At 38.9% G+C, this 23,094-nt stretch overlaps 1 protein-coding gene across 1 annotated transcript in view; it reads right to left on the reverse strand.

The window, feature by feature from the left end:
• CLPR4 (CLP protease R subunit 4) overlaps window positions 1-23,094 on the reverse strand; it is a 240,182-nt gene that overhangs the window by 125,703 nt on the left and 91,385 nt on the right. The window lies entirely within an intron of this gene.

Raw genomic sequence — 23,094 nt, forward strand, 5'->3', positions numbered from 1 at the left:
GTAGCATCGGTAGTGCTCTAGCCTTGAAAATTGGTGGAGAGGCTAAGGCACATGAGTTCTAAAGAACCCAGAAACCGTTTGGTGAAATTCCACCCGTATTGTATTTTATTAAAATAATTAATATTTTTAATGTATTCCTAGGTCTAAACTTAGGGAAATTCAAATATTATTGGGTATTAATAAAAATATGGGTGAGAATGATCTAGAAGGCGAATCAAGTCATGTTTCAATCTTAGCCATTGATTGGACACTTAATCTCAACCATTGAAGACTCAATAAGAAAAGAATAAAATGGAGGCTTGGGGTTCATTTGGAAACACACACAGAGAGATTGAGGAAATCGATTTTCTAAGGTGAGAAGTTCTTAGGAGGAAAATCGATTGGGGAGATCTTGCAACTAAGGGGCAGAGAGAATCCAAGAGAAGGACTTTCCGAAAAATACAGAACAGAGAGGCGGAGAGAGCTTGCAGAGAGGCAGCGGAGTAGTTGGGAGAGATGACGCAGAAAAGCCACCTGTCGTGCAGAATCCAGAACTGCCGAAACTGCCAGGAACTGTCAAAACTATCGAGAACTGTTGGAACTACTGGAACAGTCGGGAGCACTGACGCAAAGGGCAGAGAAGGTGACGTAGGGCTGATGCAAAGCCAGCGCAAAAGTAGTCAAGGTTAGACAGTCTTATGTCGGATTAGCCAGAATTTTGTCGGGTGAAGTGAGGTAAAACTCACTCAGATTTTCCGCCAATATTTTCTCTGTAAAGGATTGCTACATGAGCATCCTAGATTTGTATTCAAATATTTCTCCTGCATAATAATAAACCCTCAGAGTTGTTGTACCTGTTTTCCCGCATTGGGTTTTTCCGTCGACTATTGTGTCCAAAAATAAGTGTGTCCTATGTATCTTGTTCTTTGCTCTATTTTCTGTTTCATGACATCAAATATTTAATTAGTGTAGGGTGCAGAAGTAATTTGCTTCATTATTCAGAAGAATAACTTGATGAATGCAATTTAAAAAATCAAGTAGGTGAAGTAGATTCAAATTTGTTGCAGTAGGGGTTCCTTCGAATCTAAAAATTTTCACAATGCGTGTATATATGTCTTTTATATGTTTTGAAGTTAGAAAGCCTAGTGTTGTAAATATAATATCACATGCATGTTAATAAATATATTAAGCTACAGACCAAGTAAGCTGAAAAGAGTATGGGGGCTGAGACTCCATGGATATAAAAAGTGGCTCATATGATTTAATAATCATTGAAAAAGGCACACACATATAACCAAGCTCCATTTAGCGACTTGGGGGGGTGCCAACTATCAGAGAAAAGACATACATCTAAAAAGAAATATGTTGGCACTATGAGGGCAATTAGCCACTTAGGCGATCACTGTGCATACCCTAGAAGACAACAAGAACTCCTGGAGCCCCAGTGTTGAGAACATCCCTGTCCAATCGAGTTGGACACCTTGGAGGTGGTGGTATAGCCTGAGGGACTGCAAGTGCAAAGAAGAGTATGCATCACTTGGGTGCAGGCTGATGGGGAATGTGAGCCTGGAGGTTGGAGGTTATCAAGGTTTGAAATGTGAGCTTGGAGGGTACTTAGGTACCCCAGAAGGGCAGAAGGAACTCCTAGAGCCACAGGACTCTGAGACCATCCTTGTCTGGTTGAGTAAGACACCCTAGAGGTAGTGGCACAACCCGAGGGACAGCAAGTGTATAGAAGGGTGTGTTTTGGTTGGGTGCAGACTAATGGAAGACATGAGCCTACAAGTTGGAGGTTGTTGGGGTTTGGTACCTTGGACGATTGATGGCACTATATATGTACCAAGATTTGAGCAAGTTGATGTCCTAGCTCGAGGGTAACCCACTAATCAACAAAAATGAACAGTGTGGTCTATGGTTGGGAGGAATGTCAAATGTCTACAACCAGTTGGTCATTTTATCAAATGAGTACATTTGTTAACATTGAATTAATTATTATGCAATTAATCATGTATTCTTTCATATGTTGCGGGTGTGAATTTCTAACTGTTGAGTGGAAAGAAATTAATTAAGCATTTATATGCTAGTTATGAGAAATTTCATTTGGAGAGCATTTAGATATGCATCTCACCAGCCAGGCATTTCCTAGAAAGGGGGAAATTACCCAAGAAATAGTTTACAGTGGTAATGGACACATAATTAGGCCTCAATTGGAAGCTAGAATTAGCTAGAAGTGGGTTGGGGATGTCAAACTTTACCTAATTAAAAATAAAAATGTTTATTCAAGTAAAAACCTAATTAGAAATAACATCTTTTGTTCAAGTAGAATCAGGGCCATGTAACATTATAATAAAAATATAATACCCAAAGTTAGTGCATTTCTAACTATATATTGGACCATCTAAATTATATGTCTAACAATGAAGTATATCAAACCTTTAAATAGGCTTTATCACATTAACTACAATTTATGAATATTATGGGCCACTCAATACCATGGACTTAAAAGTTGTCGATGTTTAACCTTTAAATACTAAATAGGCTTCATCGCATCAAAAACCATGGATGAATACCAAGGAACACCCAATACCATGGGCTTGAAAACTATCTACGTGGAAAATATGTAATCTTTGCTTGAAAATAAGCAAAATCTAATTCCAAGTTTCTCTTATTTGCCTGAAAATACGTGAATATGATTCCTCATGAGAAATATGGTGTGGCCATTTATTCCCAAAAATAATAATGGATTTTTGAAATAAGGTGAAATATGAGAGATTTAAATAATATAAAATCTTCGCCAACCTCAAAATATTATTTGAAAAAATCGCCTTTTGGCTATATTTCACCCCCTAAAAATACCATGATTTGGGCACGTGAATGGGCAATGAAGGCAACCGCATTCCAATTACCCTTCCAACATGTTCTAGCCTATGACCATACTATCAACCATTTAAGAGAATGCATTTCAACCATTGTAGAGAACCTTTAAGTCTTGACCATACAATCAAGGGCATCCATTCATTGGGCGAGCAGGGGTGTTAGGGCAGACGCGGATGCACAACACATTTGAAGGCATACCATACAAATAAGAAGAATCAATAGGTTGGTTTCTCTAGCTTGCACCCTCATGTAAGGTAAACCATAAACTTGAAGGAAACATTCCTTTAATTTTAAGAGATAAATGAATTTCAATAAATTTCCCTTCCAAAGCATGAATTTAAAGGTGAATATAGATGTGATTTTAATGGAAACGAGATACTTTATATTCAACAAAAGTTTACGTTGGAATGATGATAATCTTCCCATGTGATCATTTATAGCTAAGCACCCTCTTTATCATATATTTGACTAGGTCAAATTAGGCACCTTCTTGGGATTTGGCCCTTGTTCTCATAACCCTCTCTTCAAGGGATTCCCCCCTTCTTAAAAGTACACCTCACTTGAGTTGTGTATAAATATTAAATATACAACTGAAGCTCACAATTTTATCATCTCATCATATTGATTCTTATTGAGTAATTGTTTAGATTGTGTGATTTATTCTTTCACCTATAGGCACCATATCTTATGTTTATCTTCATGGTTTCATCTTCTCTTTTCCGTATGATGTTCTTATGGTTCATGCAGATTTAGGCTTTGTTGGTGGTTCCATCCAATCCTTTCTCTCTCATGATCTCAACATGGTATTATAATGGGTGTGAACTTCCTCTTCCTTATTCATCATTTTTTATTCTTGGTGTTGTTCTCCTTGTGATTGGCATTTTCTCTCTTGTGCATGGTAGCACTATTTTTTCCCTTCGACAATGCTTTATGTGAGAGTTCATTATGGCTATACAAGCCAATATTTTCACCCACAACCTTATCTATTGGTTAGAGTTGTGGCCAATAAAACATGTCGAAGGGTAGGCTTTAGCTATGAAACTAGGTTTTCAACCTATTTTTCAAGGTTGCTCTAACTCTAATAATTAGGGTTTTCAATGTTTTATAGGACATTGCACAATTACCTATGGTCTTTAGCCTCTAATGCACCACCACCATTCTTCTTTGGCACTTTTTTGGTCATTTCAACAGATTCAAGGAAACTTTTTGCAAATTTGTGCCCTATTCAAGAGCAGCACACTCTTGTTTTGCTCTCTTTCAACCACAAGTATGTAATTTTTTAGGGCAATGTTTGCTCTATTCATCCAGAGGATTGCTTAGCAATGACATTTTATGGATCATTGTTATTATATGGTTTCAAACCCCTTCTTGGATACTTTTGCAAGTTCTTTAGAGGTCTTCAGACCAAATGGATTGCATAATTACACATATGGCAGTGTACTTTACAGATTGGGTTGTACTAGATTCAAAGGATGATACTCCTCAAATTGAATCCACCTTATGTATAGATATTTTTCATACTCTAAGGATTGGTAATTTTATATTAGATATTGTAGTTGGAAAAACAAGGCCTACTCAACTTCTGAGGATGATTATTAATGATTCTGACAAGGATGTGGCCATTTAATTGTAAAGGGAGACCCTTCTCAACTTCTTTGATGTAGTTTCCACTAACAAGTCTATAGGATTTGTCCCGCTCTACTTTAGTAATGATGTTACGGATGATTCTCAACATATTTTATTGGATCAATTTGATTGTGTGGATCTTTCTCCTTCACATAATTATATTTATCCTTATGGGGCATCCTATATGCAACACCCCTCAATGGCTCCGTTCTGATTGTGGAACCATATTGATATTGGTACTATAGTGTTTGGATGAGGTTATATATTCAAATGGTTTATTTTCAGCATTACAACAGGAAGGAGCTATCTAATGCTTTCTCTTCTTAGCCTCCTATCCATCTTTACGGAGGTTATTGTGCATAGGTCAACCCTATGTTGAGATATGTATTCATTAACCCTCTAGCTTCCTTATTTGAATGATGATCGACCATATAACCCTGATGGGGGTCGATGATCAATGTGAACTAGAGAACCCTGCTCTGGTAACTTCTTCCGACTCCTAGATGGATACTTCTTCTGTTGTGATTTTGATGGTTTTATGGCTTCATGGACATCTTTTGTTTTGGATATCACTATCCTTTTTGTCTACTGTAGCAATTTTGGTTAATCATCTACCAGCCAACAAGTCTAGTAAGAGCGAGGCTGGTAGACTTTTGAAAAGTTATAGATAGAAATGTAACTTTTTAACTTAATGAAAAACTTCTGACTTAAAAAAAAAAATGATGATTGACCATATTTTTGCATTAGTTATCCGCCTAAGTAACCAGATTCATCCCCCTCCCCCCCCCACACGTCACGAATCAAGCGAATTGGACATGATTTTCAAGGGACGTGTGTTTGATTCAAGGCTACTGTGTGTCCAGAAATCTGGATTCATGTCCCACGAGAATTCGATTCGCTCCCACAGCGAATCCCGATTTTCAGACATGTGTCCAACAAAAAGGGACACACGCACTTGATAAAAGCTCAATTTGGGTCGTTTTTCCTCACTTGCATTTGATTTTGGATCTGTGGGACTGTGGGAGCGACTAGCAAAGGAGATAGGCGTGTTTTGGAGGTGATTCAAGCAACAAGTATGTGGATTTCTCTTCCATTTTTTTCTAGTTTTGCTACAGCAATGTGCCTGCCATTTTGTTTACATTTTTTATTTACTTTACAACAGTCAAGGCTCAATCAAGCGCAGCACGGAAGGGGCAACAAAAGGGGAGGAATATCCCCATTGGTGATGCCCCCCCTCTTTCAATTTCATCAGGGTCTACTAGTGTTCCATCTGTTGGAAGTGAGGCTACAACAACAACTTCAAATGTTGAGAGAAACATCCATTTAGCAAGACAACAAGCTCAAGAAAGAAAATATCCCTTGTGGAAGTATGTTACAAGAGATCAAGAGATCAAGGGCCAGGAAGCAAGTTAAAGGGAGGAGGCAATGTTTTTTCGAAATGCAACTTATGCAACACTCAATTCAAGAGCACCCATTTCCGTATGAAAGCACATTTGTTGGGCTTACCGTCTTGTGGAATTGGAGCATGTTTAGGAGTGATTGCATCTAAAGGAAAGAAAAGAAATAGAGGCCAATGTTCGTGTGGCAATGGTGGTTACATCATCTAAGAAAAACAAGGTGAGGATCCCCTTCCATTATTGAGGAAAAGCAGTGTCAGTTATCCATTTGGGAGTTCCTATGGGGGCATAGGACAAGTAGTAAAAAGGAGGGCACTTGGTCCAATGGGAAAGATATTTCAGCAAGAGAGGCGAGAAGAGATTGATCTCACCATTGCCTTCTTTTTTCTATCTCAACTTCATATCATTTAATGTTGCACGATCGCCTTTCTTTATTGAGATGTGTCTCCATCAGGGTATGTGCCTCTTAGGTCAGAGGGGCTTAGAACTACATTGTTGAGTAAGGTAAAGAAGGAGGTGGATAAAATGCTTGAGCCTATTAAATCAGCATGCCAACATCCAGGGTTAGTATTATTTCTGATGGATGCACAGATGTAGCATGCCATCCACTCATCAACTTCATGGTATTTTCCTTGAATGGACCAGTTTTCTTGAAAGCAGTGGAAGCTCTTGGAAAATACAAGGATGCACAATATATGGGTGAGTTCTTCATTAAAGTTATTGAAGATGTAGGTGTTGATTCTTGTGTGCAAATCATTACAAACAATGCAACGTTGTTGGCATGATTGTGGAAGTTAAATATCCACAGGGTGTTGATTCTTGTGTGCAAATCATTACAAACAATGCAACGTTGTTGGCATGATTGTGGAAGTTAAATATCCACAGGTATTTTGGACATCTTGCATTGACCATTCCTTGAATATAGCACTCAAATCTATCACTTTTGATGTACCTGTTACCCACCACCAATGGGTGACCCCTATAGGAGAAACTCTCCTAGATTCGTCTTCATCCAGTAGCCAATAGCCCCTTTGCCAGCCACCCGATACCTTTGATGTGCTACTTTTCTCTACCACCTGAACCAGCCATTGTGTACCCTTGCTCATCTATCATGATCATATGTTTGAAGGTGGGCCATCCAATCCCAAAGGTATGATTTTACTTATGTAATTGGGTGTTTATGCTTGTTTCTCTTGGGCACACTTAGGCATGGAATACTGGGAGACTTGGAAGAAGGAAGGGCTTTTACTGTACACTTGTTCCCTTACCTCAACTAGGGGGGTTAACCTGAATCCTAGTCCCATGGGATCTCCTTTATTGGCTATTAGCTTTAGGTGTGGCACTACATGGGAAACGTTGATTTTGGTTGCGTGGTCCCGCTTCCTGATACATATATCTCACTCCCCTTCGCTCATTACAAGCCCTTTTCACATTTTCCCTATCTAGGTCCACATCTACCCATTGGATCCACAAGGCATTAGCCCCCCTTCCTGGAATGATGCCCCAAAGGTTGATGCAACTAAAAAAAAGAGATAAAAGCATAATATGGCCACATACAACAGGAAATGTACCACAAAATGCAAAAGATGGTCAAGACAATGAAATTTAGCACGTGGGAAAAACCAAACATGAGTTCTACCCCTATCATTATGGTCATCAACCTGGTTCCTAGGGCCCCTATGAGTGCCCCTTGCATCATTAAGGAACCCATGAATGTCCCAACCCCTGGTGGACGATCCACTGTCCCACTTTAAGGGGGCAATCACTATTATATCTTACATATCATGCTCTCATTCCCTTGAGCCTCGAGCAGTAAAATGAAAAAAATCAATAAAAGGAAAAAGGCATATGAAGAAAGGTGTAAAAACAAAGGTTGGGGTAACTCATGTACCACGATTTCTCCCTCCTGCATTCATATACCCAAGTTGTGGGCTTTCCTCATCATAGATACCTTTGTACCATGGCATGTGGCTTGGAGCCTTCCCTTTGACCCCAGTCCATTCCATCATTATTTCACATTACACCTTCCATTTGAAGGGTGTACCTTGGACCTGTCATTCCTTAGAGGTTGAAACCACCTAATAGGGTGCTTCATTAACCTCTCCTACCCAGGGAGATAAGACTAGTACATGTTCAAAGCTCCAAATTTAGAAAGGAAACCGACTATCAAGTTCTCATTTTTGCCCTTGATTAACAAGCTTATTTACTGAATTGCACTAATGAATCATTGTATTGGAAGGTGAGGCGAAGCATTAGATCTTATACAGGATTGCAGGTGGGTTTTCATCTTGGACTTGACCTCCATATACGGGATCTAATCTCTCTAGAGGATCACAATGGCATTTGTAGAGTGAGCGTTGGAGCCATGGGCTTCCATCCATGCAGAGCATTGATTGCCACACCATGGGCTTCTTTAGCACCACCATTTGCTTGTTCATGCCCCCAATTATTCAGAGATGATGATGCACTTGGACCACGTTGCCCCAGCCGGCTACACATTGCACCCAACACTTGGCAGTTGTTCCAAGGCCCAAAGGAGGATATCTTTTTCCTAGGGAGACATAGGAGGGCATGTGTCATCTTCTAGCTCTCATTGATGGAGCATCACCATTATTTTGAGCCACTTGGAGACCCATTTGGAGCCCACAAAGCCCAAATAGGGGTTTGGATATGTTTTGCAGCACAAGGAGGGTACCTCCCTCTTCATCATGATTTTTTAGGCCATCATTCAGATTTAGCACATGATGCCTGAACGCTGCCCCTCTAGGCCTCCACGCATGCATGACATCAACCTTGCGTGGGTTTAGGAGGACAATTCAATTTAATTTTGAAGCTATCATGGTGGGCTTGTAACCATGGGAGGGTTACTTAACATATTAGGCATGTAAAGGGGCATTTGCCTTTTAAAATTTGAACTCATAACTCTTGTATAAATAAGAGAGACCTAATCTCATCCTAAACATCACACTTGGGACTTTCGATACCTCATTAGAGATTTTCGAACCTACAATTTGTGGATGGTTTCTGAAGATTGTGGATGAATTTTGATATTAGGATAATTTCATTATCTTTCTTGGAGCTTCTAATTGGCATTGTTATGGATGGATATGTTCTTCACTATCTTGTATGTGCTCTTTATTGATGAATTTCTGATTTTGTTAATGTTTAATGCAAGGAATATTGTCTCGAGGCTATTAATGTGCCCTATTTGTTGAAATATTATCTAAAAATTGTAATAATTGGGAAATTTTGCATGTATTAATCATAGATAGTGAACGAATGAATGTTCTTAGTGGATAATTGCATTTGCATCCTTGAAACATCATTAACAAGTGTCAACGAAGTATAAATATCTAAGGTGTAGCGAAGTTGCTTCCATTAGGGGTAGCGAAGCTGCTTCCTTTAGGGGTAGCGAAGCCGCTTCCATTAGGTCTCCTTAAAAGAGCGAGTTGCCAATATTGAGATTATCCTTGACCCCATAGCCTCCCAATGGTTAGGCCCTGATCTTAAATCCTTGGTGATCATTCAAAACATTATCTCTCTCTCACCTTTGTTTTTCGTCGCCTTCAGGATAAGGAGGCTAACCTATGGGTTGGAGCGAAATCTTTTGGAGGATGCCATTTTGAATTTTGCTTAGATAATATTCTTCCTTAGTGTCTACTCTAGGGATCCTCATGTTTTGGAGGAATTCCCACTGTAGAATCTCCATAAATTTGATGCCCTAGCCATCACATCAAGAGGGAACCCTAGAAGCTAATCCTTCAACTTGGGGGTTCTTTGAAGGCATTTGCCTTAGTATTTGTTGAAGTAAATCATTCATCGCCTTTGATCTCATCTACCTTAACCTTGGCTACACTCATATCTCACTATATATCTCAAACCTAGGTCTCGTGTAGCCATCTTTCAAAGGGTTTTTCATGGAAGGTCTTACTAGCTTCTCCCAAAGTTCATACTTTGTTGGACCCTTCCATTAAATGAGCCACCTTCCCTCACTTCAAACCTATCATAGATGCAAATCTATCACAAGTGAGTATTACTGGGACTCCTCTTGTCGGTGAAAATCCGAGAATAGTAGGGGACTTAGGTTGTGGTGGCAATGGGCCTCTATTCCAAGTGTTGTTGTGCCCTCTAGTCTTTGCCTCTTTACAAGGCCTACTAGTTTGTGCAACAACATTTTGGGTGTCGTTGTTGAGGAGGAAGCAAGCCTACCTCCTTAGTTCAATATTTGAAGAGGTAATCCTTTCAACGACAATATAGAACCGCTTCTTGCGACTCCATTGGAAGAACGAAGCCCTTGTTCTTCATTAAACTTTAGAACCTAATGCTTGGGTGAAGCAAACATTCATGAAGGCAATTTCATTCACCCTGATGACTCCCATGTCATTAATAAAAAAGACTCAATGGTTGCCAAAAAGCTTCATGAATGGTTCCCTGCTTTGGATATCACATGGATCCTAGTGGACCCAAATTGGCTTGGATAGGAGACTTATGCAAAGTATACCACGATTTGATGGCAATCGATGTTCAAGAGTTGATCACATAGCAAAATTCATCAAGTATGCTTCTGAGATGAACGTGACTCATCTAGACAACCTCGTCGAGTTATTAATCATCTCTATTGGGTATGAAATTCGAGGTTGGCTTTGATTCATGTGAACCTGAAAGCATTCCATCTTTCATTATGTTTATCAACAAATTATTCAAATATAATGGGCTAGAATTCCAAACTAATGAGGATGCTTGTCTAAGTTTGGAGATAGCCCTCCAAAGGGAGGATCTCATCAATTAAGATGAAGAGGTTGAAGAAGACCTTGGGAATCTAGTCGGTGAGCCGGAAGGAGAGTCTTCCCTGGATTGGCATGATGAAAAAGGTGACGAAGATAATTTTGAGAACACGTGTGGTGGGCAGGATGAGTCTATGGAGAGTGAAGTTGAGGCTAACCCTACCTTTTCCAAGGATATTATTTTCGATAATGCACTCTTTGAGAACCTTGGAGAAGGTGATCCCATTTATCCCTTGGAAGTTGACATTGGAGATCACTTGCATGTTGAAGAGGGAAAATGGGAAATCATTACTCATCAATTTCACAAGGGCCCTATTTATGACACTGCAAGGGAAGATAAGGATAAGGTTATTCTTCCCATTCTCCAGGACATTACTTATGATATATCTATCAACAACCTTGAAAGGAAAGATCATTATTTTCCCCCGCGGGAAGAAGGCAATGGGAAGCGATTGACTGCAATTTTGACAAAGGTCCCATCTATGAAACTAATAATAACATCAATAGGGCCTTGCTTCTCCTTGCTTTCTTTATGATCATAAGAGTATAGATGAATGATCAATGAACCATTGCCTCACCCATTTTCATATGATCACTCATGATGAGTCTTCCCCCCCCCCCCATGCATGATCGTTGGGAAAATCAACCTATTGTCAATGATCCTTCCTCCTTCCTCCTTTTCCTTCTCATGATGACTTCAAAATAACCGTAAGGCCTGGCATCACTAAGAAGGGTCTTGATAGGTAATCCATGAGCTTGGTCGTTCAATCCTCCATCCTCTGTTTGCAATAAAGGATCTGATTTTTCCATCTGACCTCCTTCCCTTTGTCTCGGCCTCATTTCTATAATGTATGGGTCTCTTATTTTCCCACCTCCCACCCTCATGATCCTCCATATGATTGTTCTTATCCTTGCTCCTGGATTTATCGCATGAGTAATCATAGGGGCACATGTTTTTATATGGATCTATTGATACGTTGGTTACATTGGCTATATGATTACACTTAGCATTTACATAATATAGTCATGCATGTTAGAGTAGGATGCATCGCATATTGATTTTTGCATTGGAGTTTAATATCATGTTATGTTCTCATGCTAGCCTAGATGCATTTGGATTAGACTTTCATTTTAGAGTAGATTTTATTTCCTGTTTGGATTTTTTTTATGAAAGCATGGGCGATCAAAGTACGCCCAGGACACATGTTGCCTCTGCTTACTTGTTTGTGATGTGCAGGTAATAGGTTTGCGGTCCTAGAGGATTGGTGGTGTTCTCATGACCTCCCTGTTCGAGTACATAGTTCATGCACTCTACTGAGAGATCATGTCCCAGTGGGTGACCCCTATAGGAGAAACTTTCTCCTAGATTTTTCTTCAGCTGACAGCCAGTAGCCCCTTTGCCAACCACCTAATAGCTTTGATGAGCTACTTGTATCCACCACCTGAGCCAGCCATTGTGTACCCTCGCTCATCTGTAATGATCATAGGTTTGAAGGTGGGCCATCCAATCCCAAATGTATGATTTTTCATTATGTAATTGGGTGTTTATGCTTGTTTTTCTTGGGCACTTTGCCAACCACCTGATAGCTTTGATGAGCTACTTGTATCCACCACCTGAGCCAGCCATTGTGTAACCTCGCTCATCTGTAATGATCATAGGTTTGAAGGTGGGCCATCCAATCCCAAATGTATGATTTTTCATTATGTAATTGGGTGTTTATGCTTGTTTTTCTTGGGCACACTTGAGCGTGGATTACTGGGTGACTTGGAAGAAGGAAGGGCTTTGATTGTACTTTTGTTCCCTTACCTCGACTAGGGGGGTTAATCCTGAATCCTAGTCCCATGGGATCTCCTTTATTGGCTATTAGCTTTAGGAGTGGCACTACATGAGAAACCCTAATTTTGGTTGTGTGGTATCGCTTCCCGATACATATATCTCACTCACCTTCGCTCATTACAAGCCCTTTTCACATTTTCCTATCTAGGTCCACATCTGCCCATTGGGTTCACAAGGTGTTAGCCTCCCTTTCCCCTTGTCCACACCTTGGGTCGAGCCTGCAACAATACGCTAGAGGTTGATGCAGCTAAAAAAAGAGATGAAAGCATAATATGGCCACATACAACAGGAAATGTACCACAAAATGCAAAATATGGTTGGCACAATTAAATTTAGTACATGGGCAAAAGCCAAATATGAGCTCTACCCCTATAATTATGGCCATCACCCTGGTTCCTAGGGCCCCTATGAGTGCCCCTTGCATCATTAAAGAATCCACGAATGTCCCAACCCCTGGTGGGTGATGAACTGCCTCACTTTAAGGGGTAATCACTATTATATCTTACACATCACGCTCTCATTCCCTTAAGCCCTTAGCAGTAAAATGAAGAAAAATCAATAAAAGGCATATGAAGAAGGGTAGAAAAAAAAAGGTCGGGGTAACTCATGCACCACGATTCCTCCCTCCTACATTCATATACCCAAGGTGTAGGTTTTCCTCAACATAGCTACCCTTGTACCATAGCAAGTGGCTTCAAGCCTTCCCTTTGTCCCCACTCCATTCCATCATTATTTCACATGACTCCTGCCATTTGAAGGGTGTACCTTAGACCTATCATTCCCTTAGAAGTTGAAACCACCTAATAGGATCCTTCATTAACCTCTTCTACACAGGGAAGTAACACTAGTACATGCTCAAAGCCCCAAAATTGGAAAGGAAACCCACTATGAAGTTCTCATTTCGTCCCTTGATTAACGAGCTTATTTACACATTTGCACTACTGAATCATTGTATCGGAAGGTGGGAGACGCATTGGATCTTATACAGGATTGCAAGTGGGTTTTCATCTTGGACTTGGCTTCCCTATATGGGATCCAGGCCCTCCAGAGGATCACAATGGCATTTGTAGGGTGAGAATTGGCAGCCATGGGCTTCCATCCATGCAGAGCATTGATTTCCACACCATGGGCTTCTTCAACACCACTATTTGTTTGCTCATGCCCCAGTTATTCAAAAATGATGATGCACTTGGACCACGTTGCCCCAGCCGACTACACATTGCACCCAACACTTGGCAGTTGTTCCAACGCCCAAAGGAGGTTATGTCTTTCTTGAGGAGACATGGGAGGGCATGTGTCATCTTCTAGCCCTCATTGATGGAGCATCGACTTGATTTTAAGCCACTTGGAGACCCACTTGGAGCGCACAAAGGCCAAACAGGGGTTTGGAGATGTTTTGTAGCAAAAGGAGGGTACCTCCCTCTTCATCATGATTTTATAGGCCCTCTCACATTTTTAGCACAAGAGGCCTCCACGCATGCATGAAATTAGCCTTGCGTGGTTATAGGAGGGAAATTCTATTTAATTTTGATGCTATTGTGGTTGGGTTGTAACCATGGGTGGGTTACTTACCATATTAGGCATGCAAAGGGGGCTTTGTCTTTTAAAATTTGAGCTGAGAGACCTAGTCTCATCCTAAACATCAAACTTGGGATTTTCAATACCTCATTAGAGGTTTTCGGGCCTGCAATTTGTGGATGCTTTCTGGAGATTTTGGATGAATTTTGATGTTTGGATAATTTCGCTATCTTTCCTGGAGCTTCTAATTGGCATTGTTATGGATGGATATATTCTTCATTATCTTGTAAGTGCTCTTTATTGATGAATTTCTGATTTTGTTAATGTCTAATGCATGGAATATTGTCTCAAGGTTATTAATGTGCCCTAATTGTTGAAATATTGTCTAAAAATGATAACTATTGGGAAATTTTGCATGTGTTACTCATAGATAATCAATGAATGAATGTTGTTAGGGGATAATTGCATTTGCATCCTTGAAACTTCATTAACAAATGTCAACGAACTATCAATATCTAAGGTGTAGCAAAGATCCTTCCATTAGGGGTAGTGAAATTGCTTCCATTAGGTCTCCTTAAAAGAGTGAGTTGCCAATATTGAGATTATCCTTGACCCCATAGCCTCCCAATGGTTAGGCATTGATCTTAAATCCTTGGTGATCATTCAAAACTCAAATATTATCTCCCTCTCACCTTTTTTTTTCATCCCTTTAAGGATAAGGAAGTTATCCTAGGGCTTGGAGCAAAATCTTTTGGAGGAGGGCGTTTTGAATTTTGTTTGGATTATATTCTTCCTTTAGTGTCTACTCTAGGGATCCTCAAGTTTTGGAGGAATTCCCATGGTGGAACTTGCATAAATTTGATGCCCTAGCCATCACATCAAGAGGGAACCCTAAAATTTAATCCTTCAACTTAGGGATTCTTTCAAAGCATTTGCTTTAGTACTTATTGAAGTAAATCATTCATCGCCTTTTATCTCATCTACCTTCACCTTAGATGCACACATATCTCGCTATATATCTCAAACCTAGGTCTCGTGTAGCTATCTTTCAAAAGGTTTTTCATAGAAGGTCTTACTAGCTTCTCCCAAAGCTCATACTTTGTTGAACCCTTTTATTGAATGAGACACCTTCCCCCACTTCAAACCTATCATAGATACACATCTATCACAAGTGAGTATTACTGGGACTCCTCCCATGGGTGAAAATCCAAGAAGAGTAGGGAACTTAGGTTGTGGGTGACAGTGGGCCTTTGTCCCAAGTGTTGTTGTTCCCTCTAGTCTTTGCCTCTTTACAAGGCCTGCTAGCTTGTGCAGCAATAGTACCTTGGATTGGAACTCTTATTGAGGATGCATGGCATATACACAACTTTGTACAAAATCATAACAATGCACTCACAATTTACAAAGAGTACACGCATCTATCATTGTTGAAGATTGCATATACGGGGTTTGCATCTGCATTCATCATGCTAAAGAGGTTGAGGGAGGTCAAGACCGTTCATGGGTCCATGGTTATTTCAAAGTTTTGGTCTTTTTAGAGAAACACACATCAAGTAGCCTCAAAAAGAGTCAAGGACACAGTATTAAATGATGCTTGGTGGGAGAAGTTAGATCTTACTATTAAGATCATGAACCCTATCATTGCTTTGTTGCAATTTGCAGATACAGACCAACCCATCCTAGGAGAGGTTTATGAGGAATGGGATTCCATGATTGAGTCTATGAGGTTTGTTACTGCTCAAATTAACAAGGGTCCTAGGAGGGGATTCTACGGAGCGGCTACTAGGTCAAGGGCAACAATGGCGCGATAGTCCATTGTCACCTCAGCTAAGGCTCCCTGCTCTTTACGGACTTTCACCGATGGGAGGAGATATGGTATAAGAGGAATCACAATAATGAATATGTCAATGAAAGGATGGAGGGTGATTCCCAAGGCCTATTCACAAGAGAGACTCAATTATATGGCTTTCTTGGTTGGAAAGCAAGGTGATAGGGTCTCTAGGAAGGGCTCAAAGGATTTTGGAGGCTAGGGTTTGGGAATATATCTTGTAAAGATGATTCCTAAGCCTAGAAAAACTTATGGAGAATTGGTCTTTATGTGATCTTGGTGGAATTAGAGTTGTAAAATTGCGAGACCACACAGGACGAAGTGGACCCAAAATTGGGTCAAGGGTATGGAGTTGATCAACCAAGGAGGGGCTTGACCTAATTAGGGAAGAGAAGAGGATCAAATAACGAATTTTCTTTTGAGATTTGGATGCAATGATCCTAATGAGGTCGCTAACCCAAAATCAACTTAGGGCAAGAAATGGTCATGTGGATAGGGCTTGCTATATCTCGGGATTCCACTGTCGGAATTGTTTGAAATTTGGAGGACCTCTTAAGCAAACTACAGCGCAGTAGTGGACCAATTTTCAAGGGTTTTGGATGGCTACAAATGATTTCGTGTGATGCCCTAGGAGACCTTCTGGGGTTAGGCCTAGAATTGGAAGAAATGAAGAAAAGAAATGTTATTTTGACCACCAAAGGGATACAAGGATCAATGCCTTATTGCTTGGGCTTAATGGAGTCAAGATACACATAGATCATGAAATTTCGTGAGCTAAGGAGCCCTAATTGATCTTTGCTAGCCTCTCCAAGGGCAGCAACTAGATCAATAGAGATTTATACTTCAAATTTGTGAAGGAGACAAAGTTTCGAGGTCTTTAACCTAAGAGGTACCTCTAGGAACATTCGCCCAATCCCTCAAAGGTCAATGCATGCATTTAATCACTTATTCAAGGTCCCAAAAGAATTTCACATTACATTTAACCCATACAAGAATAAAGATAACAACATACATGCAATTAACCAGTAAGATAACAAGAATAGCATCAAAATTTTGACTTACATGAGAGAGAGAGTATATCCATTTATCAACTTCGCATTAGAGAAAGACAAAGATGTGGGATGTCTTTCCTGATGACATGGGTTTGGACAACGGTGTTGAGTTGGCATTGGCCAACTTGGATCTTAATGACCCAGTGCTAGAGCCTGTCACTTTTGATGATGAAAATAATCTTGAGGGGTCATCCTCCACACCAGCAAATGCAAAGATTACATTGGATATAGAGGAGGAGGACGCAGAAGAGAGCAGTGGTGGTACTAATGTTGATTTTGATGTTGATAACTTTGAGCTATAGGCAGCACTCCAACTGTTGAGATTCTTCCTTCCTATTCTACGGTTTTGGGTTCTAGTGTCTACCTTGTTTTGTATTTTCTATTTTCCATTGGCATTCCTAGTCAAAAATCCTCGGGACTCAGTATCTATGTAATACATTTTGATTTTGATGACTTAATGAGAAAGTTGTAGTTTATGGTTAATTTCTAGTTGTAAACTTGTATCATTGATGAACCATGATTGTATGCATAAAGTTCCAAACTTACAATGTACATGTATGAATCTATGAGTGAATTTGTTACTTGTATCATCGTGAGAAATTGTGTAATATCATACTATGATGTATCTATTAATTTTTTTAATATATATATATATATGTAACGTGTCCTATTTCGAGGGGCTCTGTGTCCCGTGTCGGACTCTCATCTCCCTATGTCCTGCGTGTTTGTGTCCCCATGTTAGATGACTTAGTTATCCACACACCAACTCTTTCTTGTATTTCATATGTTGTCTACTTGTACTAAAACACCTATATTATATATTTAGGCCATGGTAACTCTTTGTGACAAAGCTAACTATTTATAAACCCATTCTCATCTTAGATTTGAGCTTTGCTCTCTTAAGTGCACCTATATCAAGTATCTGTAAAACCACACTACTCATGTATTTCGTCCTGCGTGGTCGTATTCAAGCTCATTCAAATATTGGAGCCGAATCTTCTCACTCTCACTTAAACTATGATTGATCTTCTTATTTGAGGTGGGTACTCTTATATCCACTCTATTGCAGCCTGCAGGATGTTTCTTCTTCCACCCCTCAATTCAATACCACTCTCCCAATGTATGCACAATGTGGCAATGATATTTCTTCCCACCTTCCATTGGATAAGCACGTCAATAATACTTGTTTCTAGTAGATGAGTTGATCGGTGGCTACAATTATCATTTCTATACATAAAGTCTCTTATGACACCTCTTCAAATTGACAATTTAGTAGTACTACTCTCCCACTAGATGAGCAGTGTGGAAAGAATATGCCATTCCACCCTCTCCATTGGATGAGCAAGTCAATGATGGTGTTTTCTAGCATTTCGGCAAATCGGTGGCTACATTCTCCATTTATATATAGTTTGTTTCTTCTAATACTCCATCAAAGAAATAGTTGAGTAGTACCTCTCAGAAGAGGCCCAATATCACAAGACTATTCTTCCCACTCTCCTCCATTGGATGGGCAAGTTAGTGAAAGTTTTCTCCAACAAAAGAAAAGTTTGGTGGCAAAATTCTTTCAGCTTATTGGATCCACTTTGGTATTGAGTTGGAACATCACAAACCCACTTTATCTTCTTCTAGTTATCATTAACTTTCACACTGAGTTGGGCATGCCCACTCACCTTTCTCTTGTGTACTCGTGCCTCTTTTTAGCACTTGTTCATTAGACGACCAAACAAATATCATGTGTCTCAAGATTACAAGCAATTCAATTGTGGCATTTCCTTGGGAGTTGAACAATTCTATGATAATTGTTAGCTCTTCATATACCATCCACACTTGCACTGGAGTTAGGTCATCCAATACCCACTCTCCTTTATATTTTCAGCCACAAATATATCTCTATTGAGCTAGGTATGCCCACTTCTCCTAAATTTTATCATTCTTCTTAATGTTCCCATTCTAGGTTTAAGGAGGGTTCCTGGAATGATGGTAATCTTCACATGTGGTTACTTACCGCTAAACATCCTCTTTTTTGTATTTTTTATATAATTTACTAGATAGACCTACTTACTCTCTTACGGTGTGTTTCCTTGTTATGTGAGCCCATACTCTTGAAAGGATGTTTTCCTTCTTGAAGGGGCACCTCATTTGACTTACATATTAATACACAACTCAAGATTTCATTTGTACCATTTCACCATATTAATTCAAAGTGATTAATTCTTAATCTAGGGGCATGACTCTTTAGCATATAAGCACCATATCTTGTTTTTTTCTTTTATCTATGATGTGTTTATGGTTCATGCTAATTTAGGGTTTATTGATTGTTCCATTCAATCCTTCTCTCTCGCTTGTGATCTCGACATTTAATGGACAAAATTGAATGAATTTGTTGCCATCCCTTTAAATTCAGTGAATTTCAAACTTCATGGTGGAAATTAGCCGAATACGATTGCTTAGCTTGAGGGTAACCAAAATGGCAAAAACCTAACGGAAAAAATTCTAATGCATGGAAGCAATGGATACAAGACGTGAACTCATTTTGGCATTGAGGTATGGCCATCTCAATTTACATTATCTTTCCTTCCTAACTAATAGATACAAACTGGTTAAGCAAGACAGAATTTGTGGTGCATGTCTTGCACAGAAGCAATGTAGAATGCCTTGTGATGAAGGAAGGACTTTGAGAGCCAAAGTACTTCTCCAATTGATTCATGTAGATATTTGTGGACCAATGAAGACAATATCATTTTCCATACAAGGTACTTTCTGCTGCTTGTAGATGAGTTTTCCAGAAAATTGTGGGTATAATTCATAAAAACAAAGATCAAATGTATCTTCCAAGTTCCAAAAATTTAATTCTATGGTTGAGAAATAATCATGCAGAAGTAATGTCGCTGTTGAAATCAGTCTGAATCAGCATGATAACAGCGTTGATTTACAGAGTAAAGAAGTTAAGAGATGTGCCAAGTCATTCTATCAGATATATGACGATAAGTTTCCTGAAATGGGGGAGGAAGTATGGTTATTGCAAAACGGAGGTAAAAAACTCTTAATTGTGCATTTATGCTTTACTCGCTAACATTCAGCGTTCTTTTGAACCTAGAAGTTATAAAGAAGGCCAAAGGACAACCTAAATGAGAGAGATCTACAACAATTGAATATGAAAACTTGATGAAAAATCAAACTGCTGGCTGATGAAAAAAACCCATTGGTTGCAAATGCGTATATAAGGTCAAGTAAAAGACAGATGGCAAACTTGACAAGCACAAGGCTGGTCACATAGGGCTTTGGTTACCCAAAAGCAATAGACAATGGAGAGACATTTCCTCCAACTGCCAAGTTGGTAACTAGGTTGCAATCAGGTTAGTTCTAGCTCTTGCTGCTCATTTTCATTGGAAAATTTATCAAATGAATGTTAAGAGTGCTGTCTTCAATGGTCATTGGAAGAAGAGGCTTATGTGCATCAACCTCAAGGTTTTCAAGTTCCCACAAAGGAATATAAGGTATGCAAATTAGTTAAAGCTCTTTATGTCTTCAAGCAAGCGCCATGAGTTTGGTACATCAAAATTGACAAACATTTGAAGAATAATTTATTCAGAAAAAGTTTTTCTAATTCCAATCCCTACATCAAAAGCAAGGATGGTGATGTGGTGGCAATGACAATATGGAAATATTAATGATATCTATAGATGACATCATCATCATAGATAGTGAGCTTGAAACAATTACCAAAGGTAAAATCTGAACTTTTGACATGAGAGACTTAAGCCTGCTACATTATTGTTTGGGTAATAGAAGTTTGGCAAACTAACAAATGTGTTTTTGCTTCACAAATTAAGTGCCCAAGGCCTGTTAAACAGGTAGAGGATGGTTGATAGTAAAATTCCATCTACAACTATGGAGAAAGCGCTGAAACTTTCAACCAAAGCCAACTTAAAATCAGCAAATGACTCAGTTTACATGTAACTAGTGGGAAGTTTGATTTATCTTACAACCACTAGGCCAGATCCTGGTTTCAGAGTCAGTGACATATCAGGTTTATGACAAACCCTAAAGTAAAACACTGGACAGCAGCAGAAAGGATTTTGAGATATGTTAAAAGTACAATAGATTTTAGATTATTATATAGTCAAAAGTGAAGAACTTCAGTCGATTGATATAGAGATTTTGATTAAGCAGGATCAGTGAATGACCAGTCATCAATAACTGATTGTGTTCAGTGTCAGAACAGGTGCAATTTCTTGTGTTAGCAAGAACCAACATGGTTTTTCAATTTCCTCTACCAAGAAAAAGTACAGGACGGCAATAAAAGTGGCATGTGAAGCAGTTTGGCTTAGACAAATACTTGCAGATTTCATGTTTGAACACACCAAGCGAACAGTACTTTTATGTGACAATAAAGGTGTTCTAAAATTAGCGAAGAATACAATATTACATGAGCACACCAAACACAATGATGTCGATTGTCATTTCGTCCACCAGCTTGTAGAAGATGAAAAGGTTGAACTTCACTTATGTACCACTAGAGTAGACAACATACATCTTCACCAAGTCATTTGGTCCAGGTAAGTTTTTCAAAACTAGAGACAAGCTTGGTGTATTTTCCAGAATGACCATTAATGGAGGATATTAGTGTGATTATTAAATAATGATCATTTATTAGATTAGAGCATTTAGTTTATCTTGATAAATAGTACATTACGTATTTGATAGTTAATAGTAAATAAACAAGAATTTATGTAACTTGTCTCCCTCTCCCATTTGTATGTATGTAAGAATAAATATGTGCAATTTGATGAAAAGATAGTTTGGCAGTTTTCCTTCTCATAATTTCTGATTTCTCTCTATTCAACCCGTATATAATCTGAGAATTATTTAATGTTTTTCCAATTTATTAGTTTATATCTTTCATAAATTGACAAATATGAATTTATTTTGTATTTTTAATGCTTTCCATGGTTTGCTGATTTTTCTCCTGGTATTTCCGATGTCACAAGGTCAAAGACCCTTGGCAAGTGTTTTCCTACGCCGATTTTTCCAACACTGATGCCAACAAACAGAATTTATACCAACTAGAAACAGCAAGAACAATTCACAAAATGATGAAGACGTTCTTGACAGTATACATCAGCATTTCGAAAGGTATACAACTTGTTTCTTCGACAGAGTGGGGACGTCGCCAGCTGTCCTATTTTCAGGGGGCAGCATAAGGATGTTTCCACAACAACCCCAGCCAAAAGGGGCCACATCATAAACATTCCCTAGTAAAGTGGATGTCTGAGCACCCCCTACCCCTGAAGGGTAAGCCCAAATTAAGTTGAACAAAATTAACAAAAAATAATTGTTAGTTTCTTTTATATAAAGTGGAATGAATTAACATGTTAAAATTAACAAGCCCTTTAGAGTTTAGACAGACTTGATGCCAATTGTATATTATAATTATTCTTGTATCCGGTTCTTTTGCTCTTAATATAAAGTCATAAACTGCAAGGTGACTTTACTAGCCCCCAAAAAGGCCTAAATGCTATCCAATCTGAGCTTGTAGAAATTATAATGTAATGTTGGGATCAGATATAATGATAACATATATATGTTATTGATGCGGCATTGTACTTTCATTTCGCTTATAATTTAAGAAAATTACAACCAATCTGAGTTTGTACAAATTATCATGTAATGTTCCAATCATCTCAGTTATAATGATGATGTATATCAGTTATTGATCTATCATTATACTTTTGTTTTTCTTATTAGTGAAAAAATTATGATTCCATTATTTCAAGTTCCAACTTTCAACAATTGTCTAATTGGATTTATTTTTTATTACTCATAATTATATGTATGTAGAAGTGTGCGTGTGTACACTATTTTCATCCCCTGAAAAGTCCACTGAAATTTTGAGAACTCTCCAGCTGTCCACATAACTCATGCCTCCGTTACCAGTCCATCCATCCCCAATACTTGTCATAACTCATCTGTTAGTGGTCTTCTCTGTTCTTGAGACATTTGATAGATCCTCTTCCACGAATTGTATTTACTCCCAAAAAATGTCATGGTAAAACTCCTAAAAATGGAGGATTTGCAAAACATGTTGGGATGTAGAGTCTAGACTTCATAAATCTCTCCAAATATATAGAAGTAATTTTGCAATAAGAAAATGTACAATTTCATATGTGCTTCACTTAAAGCATATATGCTTTGA

This window comes from Pinus tabuliformis, chromosome 5_1, assembly GCF_031772625.1.
Source record: "Pinus tabuliformis cultivar Carrire ecotype Pingquan chromosome 5_1, CPIR1, whole genome shotgun sequence".
NCBI lineage: Eukaryota > Viridiplantae > Streptophyta > Pinopsida > Pinales > Pinaceae > Pinus > Pinus tabuliformis.